Source organism: Mustelus asterias, chromosome 5 (genome assembly GCF_964213995.1).
Source record: "Mustelus asterias chromosome 5, sMusAst1.hap1.1, whole genome shotgun sequence".
Classification (NCBI taxonomy): Eukaryota; Metazoa; Chordata; class Chondrichthyes; order Carcharhiniformes; family Triakidae; genus Mustelus; species Mustelus asterias.
Genome location: NC_135805.1, coordinates 147,776,300 through 147,790,947, shown reverse-complemented (window position 1 = coordinate 147,790,947; position 14,648 = coordinate 147,776,300). Strand labels below are relative to the sequence as shown.

General features: G+C 46.5%; 1 pseudogene; it reads right to left on the bottom strand.

Annotated features, from left to right (window-relative positions):
- Nucleotides 1-2,377: 2,377 nt before the first annotated feature.
- LOC144494056 (ADP-ribosylhydrolase ARH1-like) overlaps nt 2,378-14,648 on the bottom strand; it is a 50,577-nt pseudogene continuing 38,306 nt past the window's right edge.

Genomic DNA, 14,648 nt, shown 5'->3' with positions numbered 1-14,648 from the left:
TCCAAGTTAATATGTTTCTGAATGCATATTTACCTTGGGTGGCACAGTGCTTAGCACTCTGCCTCACAGTGCCAGGGACCAGGGTTCAATTCTGGCCTTGCATGACTGTCTCTGAGGAGTTTGCACATTCTCCCTGTGTTTGTGTGGGTTTCCTCCGGGTGTTCCAGTTTCCTCCCACACTCCAATGGTGTGCAGGTTAGGTGGATTGGCCATGCTAAATTGCCCCTTAGTGTCCCATGCTGTGCAGGTTGGGTGGGATTAGCCTTACTAAATGTGCTGAATTACAAGGATAGGGCATGGGAGAGCGCCTGGGTAAGATACTCTGTCAGAGACTCAATTTAAGTTTATTTATTAGTGTCACAAGTAGGCTTGCATTTACAATGAAATGAAGTAACTGTAAAAATCCCCTAGCCGCCACACTCCAACGTCTGTTTGGGTACACTGAGGGAGAATTTAGCATTGCCAATGCACCTAACCAGCATGTCTTTCAGAGTGGGAGGAAACTGGAGTACTCAGAGGAAACCCATAGGGAGAACGTGCAAACTCCACAGTCACCCAAGGCCAGAATTGAACCTGGGTTCCTGGCGCTGTGAGACAGCAGTGCTAACCACTGTGTCACCATGCTGCCCTCAATGGGCCAAATGGCCTCCTCTCCATTGTAGGGATTCTATAATTCTATGATAATTGTTGTATGTATAATTTTCAACCACCAAATGGCAACAAGCCACAATAAGTTCCTGTCTCTGAACAGAAAACTGGAAATCAATGGGCCTGATGCTGCATTTGGAGCTGGTGAAAATAGCCTTCACCAAGAGGCAAATGCAGTCACCATCTAATTTTTCTCCTTATAGCACTTTCTGCAATTGAAAAGTGACTTTAGCTCCCAGTCACTGCGATTCATTCATATATTTTATTCTGTCAATGTTTTCAGGGAAGGAAGAGTGAACCCAGACAATATCGTCTGGAGCTTGCTAAACAGATTTACATGGGGATATGAATATCTGGGGAAGGGTACAAGGCAGATCACACCACAAACAATGGCCCAGGAGGATCGCAACCAGTCAGATTCCGGACGCGATTCAGATTTTTTGCTTCCCGCTGAATTTTGCCACCCCACGATGCTACTCGGCCAGTGCAGCGGAAAATCGTGCACTGTATGTTTTCAAGAAGCAGTTAGACGTAGCACTTGAGGTGAAGTGAATCAAAGGATATCAGAGGAAGGAGAGATTAGGCTATTATGTTGATGTTCAGCCATGATCATAATGAATGTCCAAGCAGGCCGAATGGCCTATTCCTGCATCTATGTTCTATGTTTCTATGGAAGTCTCTGGAACTGTGCCTGGCCTTTTCGTGTAATTTCTAGGTCAGAAGGACAGTTTGAGTGTGCTCCACATTACATCCATCTTTTTTATTCAATGAGGATAAATGCTATGATAATCTCTGGTACTGTATGTGAGAGGCAAGATAACTCAGCTGCTCGCTGACACAAGGTCAGAGTGTCAGATCACTTGTTAGTATTGTAATCCTTCCAGAAAGATGGTGACTTGGTGTGACAGTTCTGATTGTGAGAGAGTGGGAATGTGAGATAGTATGAGAGGGAGCTCAGTGTGTATGGGAGAAGGGTGAGTTTGTGGGAGAGAGAGGCAAAGGTGTGTGTGTGTGTGTGACATTTCAGATTCCCCACTCCTCGAGTGAGCCCTGCTCCAGGGATTAATGTTAAAGGGCCAGTAGAGTGTGGTTTGACCTGGGGTTAATGTGAAGCAGCCGTGTTCTGGCAAATATTTTTGTGACTGTGTAACTCTTCCTTGTTTTATAGGGATGCACAACTCTTGTTCAAATTCCATTTCTCCAGCAACACCCATATTGCAGCAAAGAAGGGGGCTTTCACATTCTGGGAATGCTTGGGGTTCCCTGATCCACTTGGGAGGTCACCAGGTCAGTGGCTTGAAAGATTTGGGAAACCCTGGAGTAAAGGATAGGGAGTGGGAGGAGTTTCCAAAATGCATCCTGGAGAACTTCCTTGATCAGTAAGTACTCGGCTAAAGTAGAAAGGAGGAATTGCTGGATCTGGCACTGGGAAAAGACATGGGTCCAAGTCTCCTTTGGGGAGCATTCAGGCAAGAGTGACCATTGTATATAACCATTAGACGAGCAAAAGAGAAGGGTACAGAATAATCAAAAGTCGAAGCTGCAACTTGGAGGAGGGATAACGTTGATGGAGTAAGAACAAATCTAGCCCGGGTAAAATGGAAGCAAAGCTGGGCAGGAGGAACCTGCAGTGTAATTTAAATCTTTGAACAGTAAAGTGGCCATGTTTTGTGTGCAGCCGAGCTACATTCAAACTAAGTTGAAAGGTTGTGAAATGGTAGGCAAGGTTTTATAAGGCAGCACTAGATCCTTCCTCAGCCCTCATTTCATCTGATTCTTTTGTGATGGACGAGAATCAGGATGGCTCGGTGGAATAATTTCTTTGCCAACACTTCCAATTGGCTCCGATATTCCAGACATTTGTGGTTGGATGTGGGAATCTGGTCAAAGCCGTACAAGACCCACACCAGGCTGACGCAATGGTGCCGGTGGAATCATTATTGCCATCATGAGAAACAGCTCTGTTGCAGAGCTAGTCCCAGGAACTGCCCGGATGGCATCGTAAGTTATCATGGGGGCATCATGCCCAGTGCTCCCATCCCAGCCTTAGTAGCTGACGTGTGTAGAAGTTGTCACATTCAATCATAAAAACATAGAAGATAGTAGCAGGAGGAGGCCATTCGGCCCTTCGAGCCTGCTCCGCCATTCATAAATATCATGGCTGATCATCCAACTCAATAACCTAATCCTGCTTTCTCCCCATAACCTTTGATCCCATTTGCACCAAATGCTATATCCAGCCACCTCTTGAATACATTCAATATTTTGGCATCAACTACTTCCTGTGGTAATGAATTCCCCAGGCTCACCACTCTTTGGGTGAAGAAATGTCTCCTCACCTCCATCCTAAATGGTCTACCCTAAATCTTCAGGCTGTGACCCCTGGCTCTGGACTCCCCCACCCATTGGGAACATCCTCCCTGTCGCTATCCTGTCTAGATCTGTTAGAATTTTATAAGTCTCTATGAGATCTCCCCTCATTCGTCTGACCTCAGGCAAAAACAATCCTAACCTCATGCCGTATAGCTCGGGGAAAGTTAGCTTCGATACGCCATCCAAAATTCCTCTGTCCTGAAGGTATTTCTTCCATTTCTCTGTGAAGTAGGAGCTGAAGTCAAATAAAACAAGGATAAGTTCTTCAATATTCTGGAGTTATATTTCCCTCCTCACAATCCATGTCAGAAAAGCATCACTGAATCCCTACAGTGCAGAGGGAGGCCATTCAGCCCATCCAGTCTGTACTGATTCTTTAACACTCACTCTCTTACAAAGCATGTTATCCAGGCCCTATCCCTGTAACCCCACGTTTGTATCCCACTAATCCCACCAAACTATTATTTTTTAAAATATCAGTATCACAAGTAGGCTTACATTAACACTGCAATGAAGTTACTGTGAAAATCCCCGAGCTGCCACACTCTGGCGCCTGTCAGATACACTTAAGGATAATTTAACATGGCCAATCAAACTATACACCTTTGGACTGTGGGAGGAAACTGAAGCACCTGGAGGACACCCATGCAGAGATGGGAAGAACGTGCAAACTCCACACAGATAGTCACCCAAGGTCGGAATCAAATCTGGGGGTCCCTGTTGCTGGGAGGCAGTAGTGGTGACCACTGTGCCACAGTACCGCCCCTAAAGGTTTGGTGTGCTGCTAATTACACCCAGGACAGAATTATAGGATCCCTACAGTCCAGAATGAGGCCATTTGGCCAATCGAGACTGCACTGACTCTCCGACAGAGCGTCTTACCCAGATCCTATCCCACTAACTCCATTTATTTACCCGACTAATCTCCCTAACCTACATCTCATGGAACACTAAGGGGCAAATTTGCATGGCCAATGCACCTAATATACACTGTGGGAGGAAATCAGGATGTGGAGATGCCGGCGTTGGACTGGGGTAAGCACAGTAAGAAGTCTCACAACACCAGGTTAAAGTCCAACAGGTTTATTTTTTTGAAAATAAACCTGTTGGACTTTAACCTGGTGTTGTGAGACTTCTTACGGAGGAAATCAGAGCAGCCGGAGGAAACCCATGCAGACATGGGGAGAATGCGCAAACTCCACACAGTCACCCAAAGCTGGAATTGAACCCGGGTCCCTGACGCTTTGAGGCAGCAGTGCTAACCACTGTGCCACCATGCCATACAAGCAACATTTCATACCCCAAAACAAATATACTTCATTGGCTGGAGAGTGAGGACACTATTGTGACATCAGAAATATGCAGTCAATTTATGGACAGCTGATTGGCAGATAATGGCCCCAACACAGAGAGAGAGAGGATGTCCCAGCTCTCTTTGAATCTGTCCCACAGGATCTGTCATGTTCACTTCGGAAAGAGCAGTTGTAACCTCTGTTAAAATGTCTCGCCCAAAAGGCTGCACATCCCCACACTGCGACACTCCCTTCCTGCAGCCCTGAAGGATGAAAATGTGCGGTTCAGAGGAGGATTACCAGACTAATACCAGGAATGGGTGGGTTGTTTTATGAGGAAAGGTTTGACTGGGTGAAGCTCATATCTGCTGACTAACAGGAAGTAGCGACCTGGGATGACCTCACAGTATTCCTGTGATTTGAGTGGCTTGAGGCTGTCAACAAACCTCACATTTGAATTCCATTGGTCCTGTGTCTCTGAGTGCTTGCTCATTGGTTCAATGCAAAAGCTTGTTTTGCTTTACTGGAACTCTGGCTGCTGCTTTAGATACAAATGTTGCTTCTGCAGCCGGCTTCCTGCAGTTTAAAATTCAAACACAAAGACACATGCTTTTTAAAGAGACAATGCTATATGATTTCTTTTGGTTTGCTTGGCATTTCTTTTCAACATTTAGATTTGTCAAACACCACGTTTTTAACCTTATATATGCAGCTTCTTAATACTTTCCTTATTTCAGTCTTTAGAAAAAAGGGTCTCCCAGGTACTGTGAGATTGTGTCCCCTGGTTCTCCCAAGCCAGGAAAACATTCTCCCTGCATCTAGTCTGTGCAGCCTTGTTCAAATTTTATATGTTTCAATCAGATCTACTCCAATCCATGGAGTCGTACAGTCACACAGTAAAGAAGAGGCACTTGGGCCAGTTGGGTCTGCCCTGACAAAACCACACCAAATCTGCATCCATCCAACTTTCCAGCACTTAGCCCACAGCCTTGAATGTTATGACATTTCAAGTGCTCAGCCATGTACGATTTCACCACCCCGTCAATCTTCATGTCATCCACAAATGTCCTTCTAAACTATACTGACTACAAGCCCAGTTGAACTAATCTCTCCTCATAGGACAGTTCCGCCAAACCCGGGCTCTGCCCAGTGAACCACCGACACACTCCCTTGATGGCAAGTATATCCTTCCTTCGGCAGAGAGACCAAAACTACACGCAGTACTGCAGGTGTGGTCTCACCAAGGCCTTGTATAAGTGAAGTAAGTCACCCCTACTACTAAACTCAAATAATCATAGAAATCATAGAAACCCTACAGTACAGAAAGAGGCCATTCGGCCCATCGAGTCTACACCGACCACAATCCCACCCAGGCCCTACCCCCATATCCCTACATATTTATCCACTAATCCCTCTAACCTACGCATCTCAGGAAACTAAGGGCAATTTTAGCATGGCCAATCCACCTAACCCACACATCTTTGGACTGTGGGAGGAAACCGGAGCACCCGGAGAAAACCCACGCAGACACGAGGAGAATGTGCAAACTCCACGCAGACAGTGACCCAAGCCGGGAATCGAACCCAGGTCCCTGGAGCTGTGAAGCAGCAGTGCTAACCACTGTGCTACCGTGCCGCCCTACAAAATCCTCTTGCAATAAAGGCCAATGTACCATTTGCCTTCCAAGCTGCGATTAGTTTGCACAGACCTGTCTGCCATGTCCTGCTGTTTTGCTGGCATCTTCAGCAGTATCACCGTCACCTCTCTCAACATCTCCTATCACCCCATCCAATTTCCTCACCTGAGGAGATACGAGGAAGGAACAGTGTGTACCGTGGCCAAATGTGCAGATGATGCAAAGGTGAGTGGAAAGGCAGGTTGTAAGGAGGAAATAAAAAGTGAAAAAAAGTTTATTAATCACAAGTAAGGCTTACATTACACTGCAATGAAGTTACTGTGAAATTCCCCTAGTTGCCACACTCTGACGCCTGATCTTGTATATGCAACTACCTAGCACATCTTTCAGACTGTGGGAGGAAACCGGAGCACCCGGACGAAACCCATGCAGACACGGGGAGAATGTGCAAACTCAGCACAGTGACCCAAGCCGGGAATCGAACCCAGGTCTCTGGAGCTGTGAGGCAGCAGTGTTAACCACTGTGCCACCGTGGCGCCCATTTGTAAATATATAAATAAACATTTACAGACAGATACTGAAAGGATAAGTGAGTGGGCAGAAAATTGGCAAATTGAATTCAATGTGGGAGAACATGAGATTATTCATTTTGAAAGGAAGAATGAGAAAGCAAATTATTATTTTAACAGAGAGTGGTTGCAGAAAGCTGTGGTACAAAGGGAGTTGGGGGTCCTTGTTCATGAAACCCAGGAAGCTAGCTTACAGGTACAGAAAGTAATCGGGAAAGATGGCCTTTCTTTCTAGGGACCTGGTGTTTTCATAGAAACCCTACAGTGCAGAAGGAGGCCATTCGGCCCATCGAGTCTGCACCGACCACAATCCCACCCATGCCCTACCCCTACATATTTTACCTGCTAATCCCTCTAACCTACGCATCTCAGGACTCTAAGGGGCAATTTCTAACCTGGCCAATCAACCTAACCCACACATCTGTGGACTGTGGGAGGAAACCGGAGCACCCGGAGGAAACCCACGCAGACACGAGGAGAATGTGCAAACTCCACACAGACAGTGACCCAAGCCGGGAATCGAACCCAGGACCCTGGAGCTGTGAAGCAGCAGTGCTAACCACTGTGCTACCGTGCCGCCGTTTTAAAGTAAATCGGAGTTGCTGCAACTGTACAAGTTACTAGTGAGGCCACATTCAGAATACTGTGTGCCGTTTTGGTCCCATTATTAAAGCAAAGTTTATATTATCACTGGAGGTGGCACAATGGAGGCTTACTCGGATGATCCTGGGTAAGGTGTGTCTGCGGTATGAGGAAAGATTAAACAGGTTGGGTCTGTTCTTGGAGTTCAGAAGAATGAAACATGTCAGATTCTCAGAGGGAATTAGGCAGGGTAAATGTTGGGAGGCTGTTTCCACTCAGGTGAGAGGGAAGGACCAGAGGACACAGTCGCAGAATAAGGGGGAAGTCATTTAAGACCAGTTTGAGGAAGAATTTCACCTCTCAGAGAATGGGGAATCTTTGCAATTATTTACACCAGGAACCTTTGGAAACTGAGGCCTTGAACATTTTCAAGGCTGAGATCGATATGTTTTGAATCAGTCAGGGAATTAAGGGTAACCATGAAATTGCAGGAAGTAGACTCAGAGTGTTACATCAGGCATGATCTTATTAAATGGGGGAGCAGGCTCAAAAGGCTGAATGGCCTCCTCCTCTCCCTAGTTCTTATGGTCTTATGGAGATATGGTTAGAAGAGAAAGAGTTGACTCAATTGAAACATAGAATCATAAAATCCCTACAGTACAGAAGGAGGCCATTCGGCCAATCGATTCTGTACCGACCATAATCCCACCCCGGCCCTATTCTCATAATCCCACACATTCACCCTGCTACTCCCCCGACACTGGGGTCATTTTATCATGGCCAATCCGCCTAACCCATCTTTGGAGTGTGGGAGGAAACTGGAGCACCCGGAGGAAACACACGCAGACACGGGGAGAACGTGCAAACTCCACGCAGACAGTGACCCGCGGCCGGAATTGAGCTTAGTTCCCTGGCTCTGTGAGGCAGCAGTGCTCTACTGTGCCACCGTGTTGCCTTGGTGTCCACATGTCGCCCCGGTGTCCACGTGCCACCACATTAAAGACTCTGAGGGGTATTGGCAGGTTGGATGTGGCGGGATGGTTCCTCTTGTGAAAAAATCTAGAACTAGGGTTCACCGTTTACAATTAAAGCATTGCCCAATTACAACAGAGATGAGGTAAAATGTGCTCACTCAGAACCATGGAATCCATACAGTGCAGAAGGGAGTCTCTTGGGCCCATCAAGTCTGCACCAACTCTCCGAAAGTGCAGCCTATCCAAACCCTTCTCTCTGCCCTATCCCATCACCTCACACATTTACCATGGCTAATCCACCTAACCTGAACAGCTTTGGACACTAAGGAGCAATTTGGCATGACCAATCCATCAAGCCTCCACATCTTTTGAGTGTGGGAGGAAACTGGAGCACCCGGAGAAAACCCACGCAGACACGTGGAGAACATGCAGACTCCACATAGTCACCCAAGGCCGGAATCGAACCCGGGTCTGTGACACTGTGAGGCAGCAGTGCTAGACCCTGTGCCACTGTGCCCCCCTCAGAGGGCTGTGAGTCCTTGGAACTCCCTTCCTGAAAAGGTTGTGGAATCAGGACTTTTATTCTTAAGGCAGAGGTGGATAGTTACTCTGTTGGAAAGGGGGTGCAATGTTATCGAGGGTAGGCGGAATGCTGGAGTGAAGCTACCATCAGACCTTGAGGGGCTGAATGGCCTACTCCCGTTCCTTGTACATATGTCAGCCTGATTTTGCGTTGGAGCCAGGCTGAGAGGAGTTTAGGCTAAACAGCTCAACCAACAGATGCCCCTTGTGAAAATGTGGCTGGAATGGAAACTGAATAGTGCGAGGTTTTTCACGCACCATGCGGCCAGATTTTCAGCAAATTTGCACCCAGCTTTCTCCACGTAGCTCTCTGCTTCCTTCAACACCTCCATCAACCCGGATCCCCAGCTTTTGACCAGTTTCCCATTCACAGCGCACGCTGTGGATAATGCTGCAGCCAATGAACCCAGTGGCCCGTGGGGTGGTGGCGAGTCTTGCGGCCACTTTCGATGGCGACTTCAATCAGCTTGTCTCACTGATCAGGCTGGGGAAAGCACATTCCGATACACGTGGACCGCATGGCAGCACCACATCCACCCCGTTTGGATTGAATGAGATCTTCCAGCCTTCAGAACGATCTGGATTCAGTAACCGGACAGCGTTCATGCACGTTACATCTGGTAAATGTAACACATCACAAAATGATGACCACACCACTGTGAGGATAAATAACCACCATTTATAACTAGGACCCATGGAGTCAGAATATTTTACAGCACAGAAAGAGGCCTTTCGGCCCATTGTGTCTGAGCCATCTATCAAGCATCTATCTATTCTAATCCCATTGTCCAGCACTTCCTCTGTTGCCGTGTATGCCATGGCATTTCAGATGATCATCTAAACGCTTCTTAACTGTTGTGAGAATTCCCGCCTCTACCACCCTTTCAGGCAGCAAGTTCCAGATTCCCACCACCCTCCAGGTGAAGAAGTTTTTCCTTAAATCCTTTCTCAATCTCCTGCCCCCTTACCTTAAATCCAAACCCCCTGGTTATTTATCCCTGTACTAAGGGGAAAAGTTTCTTCCAATCTCCCCTATTTATGTCCCTCATAATTTTATACACTTCAATCAGGTCCCCCCATGGCCTTCTCTGCTCCAAGTAAAACAACCCCAGCCTAACCAGCCTCTCTTCATAGCTGAAACATTCCAGCCCAGGCTACATCCTGGTGAATCTCCTCTGCACCCTCTCCAGTGCAATCACATCCTTCCTATAGTGTAGTGACCAGGACTGTACACAGTACTCTAGCTGTGGCCGAAACAGCCTTTTATGCAGCTGCATCGTAATCTCCCCACTCTCATATATTATATGTCTTTGCTAATCAAGGCAAATATCCCATACGCCTTCGTAACCACCTTAGCTACCTGATCTATGGGCATGCACCCCAAGTCCTTCTGGTCCTCTGTACTTCCTAGAGTCCTACCATACATTAGTCCAACATATGAAACCGGGATTCTATAATCTCCCAGCTATGTTCCAATATCTTAACCAAACGGAACAAACTTGTTGAAAACATTCTTAGTTGGATTTCACGTGACCTCACTGGGGGTGTGATTTCAGACTGGGGAGGGGGTGCGGAAGTAGGTCGAGAGATGGCCTACACAAATGAGGCCGACCCCTGAACTGACCCCATAACATTGGTGAGGTCTGTGCAGACTCCAAAATCAGCAGTAAACCAATAAATAAGGTTCATTTCAGCTTATTAACAAGTCCAGCACTGCATATTCCACAATATATATTGACATATAATATATCATTTCAATCTCCCAGGGGATGTGGGCATCACTGGCTGGGTCAACATTTATTTCCCATCCATAATTGCCCATGTTACACCAATTCAGAATGCATCTGTGGCAGACAGGTTGATGAGGATGAAATCAGGTATGTTTTTCCCTCGTGTTGGTTCCCTTATCACCTGCCACAGGAGGATTTGAAAGAAAGCTTGTCCGGGTGGTCTAATGGAAGGGAGAGACACAGCAGAGGTGGTCAATTGAGTCTCAGCGAAAGAGGAAACCTATCAATTGGAACTGAGAATTAGGTGGGGAAGGTAGTCAAAAAGACATACAGCATGCTTGCCTTCATCAGTCAGGGCATTGGATTTAAAAATTGGCAAGTCATGTTGCAACTTTATCGAACCTTAGTTAGGCCGCACTTGGAATATAGTGTTCAATTCTGGTCGCCACACTACCAGAAGGATGTGGAGGCTTTGGAGAGGGTACAGAAACGATTGACCAGGATGTTACCTGGTATGGAAGGCATTAGCTATGAGGAGAGTTTGGAGAAACTTGGTTTGTTCTCACTGGAACGATGGAGGCTGAGGAGTGACCTGTTAGACGTTTACAAGATTATGAGGGGCATGCACAGAGTGGAAAGTCAGAAGCTTTTCCCCAGGGTGGAAGAATCAATTACTAAGGGGCATAGGTTTAAGATGTGAGGGGCAAGGTTTAAAGAGGATGTACAAGGCAACTTTTTTGTGCAGAGGGTGGTGGATGCCTGGAATTCTCTGCCGGGGGAGGTAGTGGAAGCAGATACGATAGTGACTTTTAAGGGGAATCTTGATAAATACATGAATAGGATGGGAATTGGGGGATATGGTCCCAGGAAGGTTGGGGGTTTTAGTTCAGTTGGGCAGCATGGTTGGTGCAGTCTTGGAGGGCCGAAGGGCCTGTTCCTATGCTGTAATTTTCTTTGTTCTTTGAGATGAGGAAGAATTTCTTCAGCCAGAGGGTGGTGAATCTATGAAATTCATCGCACAGAAGGCTGTGGAGGCCAAGTCATGAATGTATTTAAGTCAGAGATCATAGAATCTCGACAGTGCAGAAGGAGGCCATTCAGCCCATCGAGTCTGCACCGACAACAATCCCACCCAGGCCCTATCCCCGTAACTCCACATATTTACCCTGCTAATCTCCCAAACACTAAGTGGCAATTTAGCATGGCCAATCCACCTAATCGGCACATCGTTGGAATGCAGGAGGAAACCGGAGCACCCGGAGGAAACCCACATTGACACAGGGAGAACGTGCAGACTCCGCACAGACAGTGACCCGAGGCCGGAATTGAACCCTGGTCCCTGGCGCTGTGAAGCAGCAGTGCTAACCACTGTGCCACCGTGCCATCCTAATAAGTTCTTGATTGGTGAGGAGATCAAGAGTTACGGGGAAAAGGTGGGAGAATGGGGTTGAGAAACTTATTAGCCATGATTGAATGGCAGAGCAGACTCGATGGGCTGAATGGCCTAATTCTGCTTCTATATCTTATGGTCTTATGGATTGCTTGTCAGAGGTGAGGGTAGAGGGGACACTGGAGAGGAGTTTAAGATGGTGGTTTGGCATGAAGAAAGGAAGTTCGGGGTTATGAATGAATTCCAGGATGATCCTGAGAGTGGGCAGCTTTGTCATTTGAGAAATGGACCCAGTTTGTGTTTCTCGTGGTCCAGGCAGGTCTGGGGATGGATGGTGAAACCAGTTCTTTCATATCTGCATACCTTCGATTTAAAATGACAAAAAGTGATTAATCAGGTCACAATCGGATTGCCGTTTCTCAGAGCTTGCTGCTTACAAATGGGCTGACCTGGATCCTGTTTTCAACTTCAAAATTACACCTTAACAGGCACTTCCCTGGCTGGAAAGTTCTTCATGAAAGAATTAGGTCGGGTAAACATTGAGAGATTGCTGCGGATTACATGTGGGCCAGACCAGGTAAGGATGGCAGATTTTCATTGACATTGACATTAGTGAACCAGATGGTTTTTTTTTCCTTTAACGACAATCAACAATGGTTTCATGGTCATCATTAGAATTATTTGGTTGAATGCTAATGTCATCTTCTGCCATGGTGGGATTTGAACCCGGGTCTCTAGATTACTAGCCCAGCAATGATACCACTAGGCCATTGCCTATAATGGATGACCAACGGCCTAAATGAACAAAGGCAGGAAGCCATAGTCCGGTGCTCAACCTTGGGGCTGCTGACAAGTGATGGGAGTTCGACTGGACAGCAGGTCAAGCATAGGACTTCTACCCAGCTGACATACAAAAGGCCTACTTTCAATCCCTGCAACCCATGCACCCACTCACCCCACCCTACCCACTCACCCCACCCTGCCGAATGGCAATGGGAGAGATGGGTTCAGATGTTGTCTTTACTTCTCCATAATAGAAACATAGAAAATAGGAGCAGTAGGCTATTTGGCCCCTTGAGCCTGCTCCACCATTCATTATGATCATGGCTGATCATCTAACTCAATAGCCTGATTCCACCTTCCCCCGTATCCCTTGAACTCTTTAGTCATAAGAGCAATATCTAATTCCTTCTTGAAAACACGCAATGTTTTGCCCTCAATTACTTTCTGTGGCCGAGTCATATTAGCTTACAGCATGGAAACAGGCCTTTCGGCCCAACTTGTCCATGCCGCCCTTTGGGATTAAGCTAGTCCCAATTGCCCGCATTTGGTCCAAATCCATCTATATCCATCTTACCCATGTTACTGTCTAAAATGCTTTTTAAGGACAAAATTGTATCCGCCTCTACTACTAGAGGCAGCACAGTGGCACAGTGGTTAGCATTGCTGCCTCACAGCGCCAGGGACCTGGGTTCTGTGGCAATATAATCAGGGCCTAGTTTTAAGGCTGATTAAATTGGATATCCGAAATTAAAGAATTGGACAGATTAAAGTTAAACACAGTCAAACCTGGGGCAGGTCAATTATACAAATACAGAAACATGTCAAGGCCTGGCCCATCAATCACCCATCAAAGATCATTGTACTCTACTGAGACCCAGAATGAGATCATTGCATCCCATTGAAATGCACCGGCCTATTGTTAGAATAGTAAGAAGTCTCACAACAGGTTAAAGTCCAACAGGTTTGTTTGGCAGCACAAGTTTTCGGAGCACTGTTCCTTCATCAGGTGAGTGGGAGTTGTGTTCACAAACAGGGCCTATATAGACACATGAATATGCCTATATATAAACATATATATGTCTACATATATATTTTTACATATATATGTCTATATAGGCCCTGTTTGTGAACACAACTTCCATTCACCTGATGAAGGGGCAGTGCTCTAAAAGCTTGTGCTGCCAAATAAACCTGTTGGACTTTAACCTGGTGTTGTGAGACTTCTTAATGTGCTTACCCCAGTCCAACGCCGGCATCTCCACATCATGGCTGTTGTTAGAAGCCCAGATTGAACCAGACTTTCTGTCACCAAGAGTTCCTGCAGTTACCTTATCTGGCAACAGGTTTCGTGTAAGCAACAGCATGGAGATGGACACCTGGGGGCGGACTCCAGTGTCCTGTCCAGCAACATCAAGAAACCCACTGGGTATTGGAACCGCCTCCTGGGACCTCATTGGCCGGAAACCAGAGAAGTTTTTGAAAAGGGAGGCAGGCAAGGCGATAAAGGTACACATCTCAGACACACCATCCGGAAGACTAAGCAGAGAAGGAAGGATGGAAGAAGCTGCCATCGAGACAAACCTTCGTGATGACGGACCAGAGGGACTCAGAGAATCGAGCCTGCAGCTTAACCAAACCACCTTTGTGGATAGTATACTTGAATCTAGGGTATCCTCTTGTTTATTTGTGGGTAATTTAAGGGTTAATAGTGTTATTATTAATAAACTTATTGAACCTTTACTTGTGTTTGTCCTTTGTCCATCTTGCAATAAGGGGTAAAACCTTGGAGTAAGCAAACTGCTCGAAAGTATCTGAGAATTAACAGGTACAATATTTGGCACCCCAGATGGTCCTTTGATAAGAAATGAGACGTTGCTCCGAAGTTGAACCTCCAACACTCCGTCTGAGCCTGAATTAAGAGAGCAGGTTGCCCCACGTGACAGCCAGTCTTAAGTGAGTGAAGGACTAATACAGATTCAACCAGTAAATTTTCTGTAACACGAGGTGGACAAACTGTGTAGTTAGAACTAGGATAGTGAAGGAAATTTGGGTAAAATCTATGGGAGGGAGTTTAGTGAAAACCGGACTC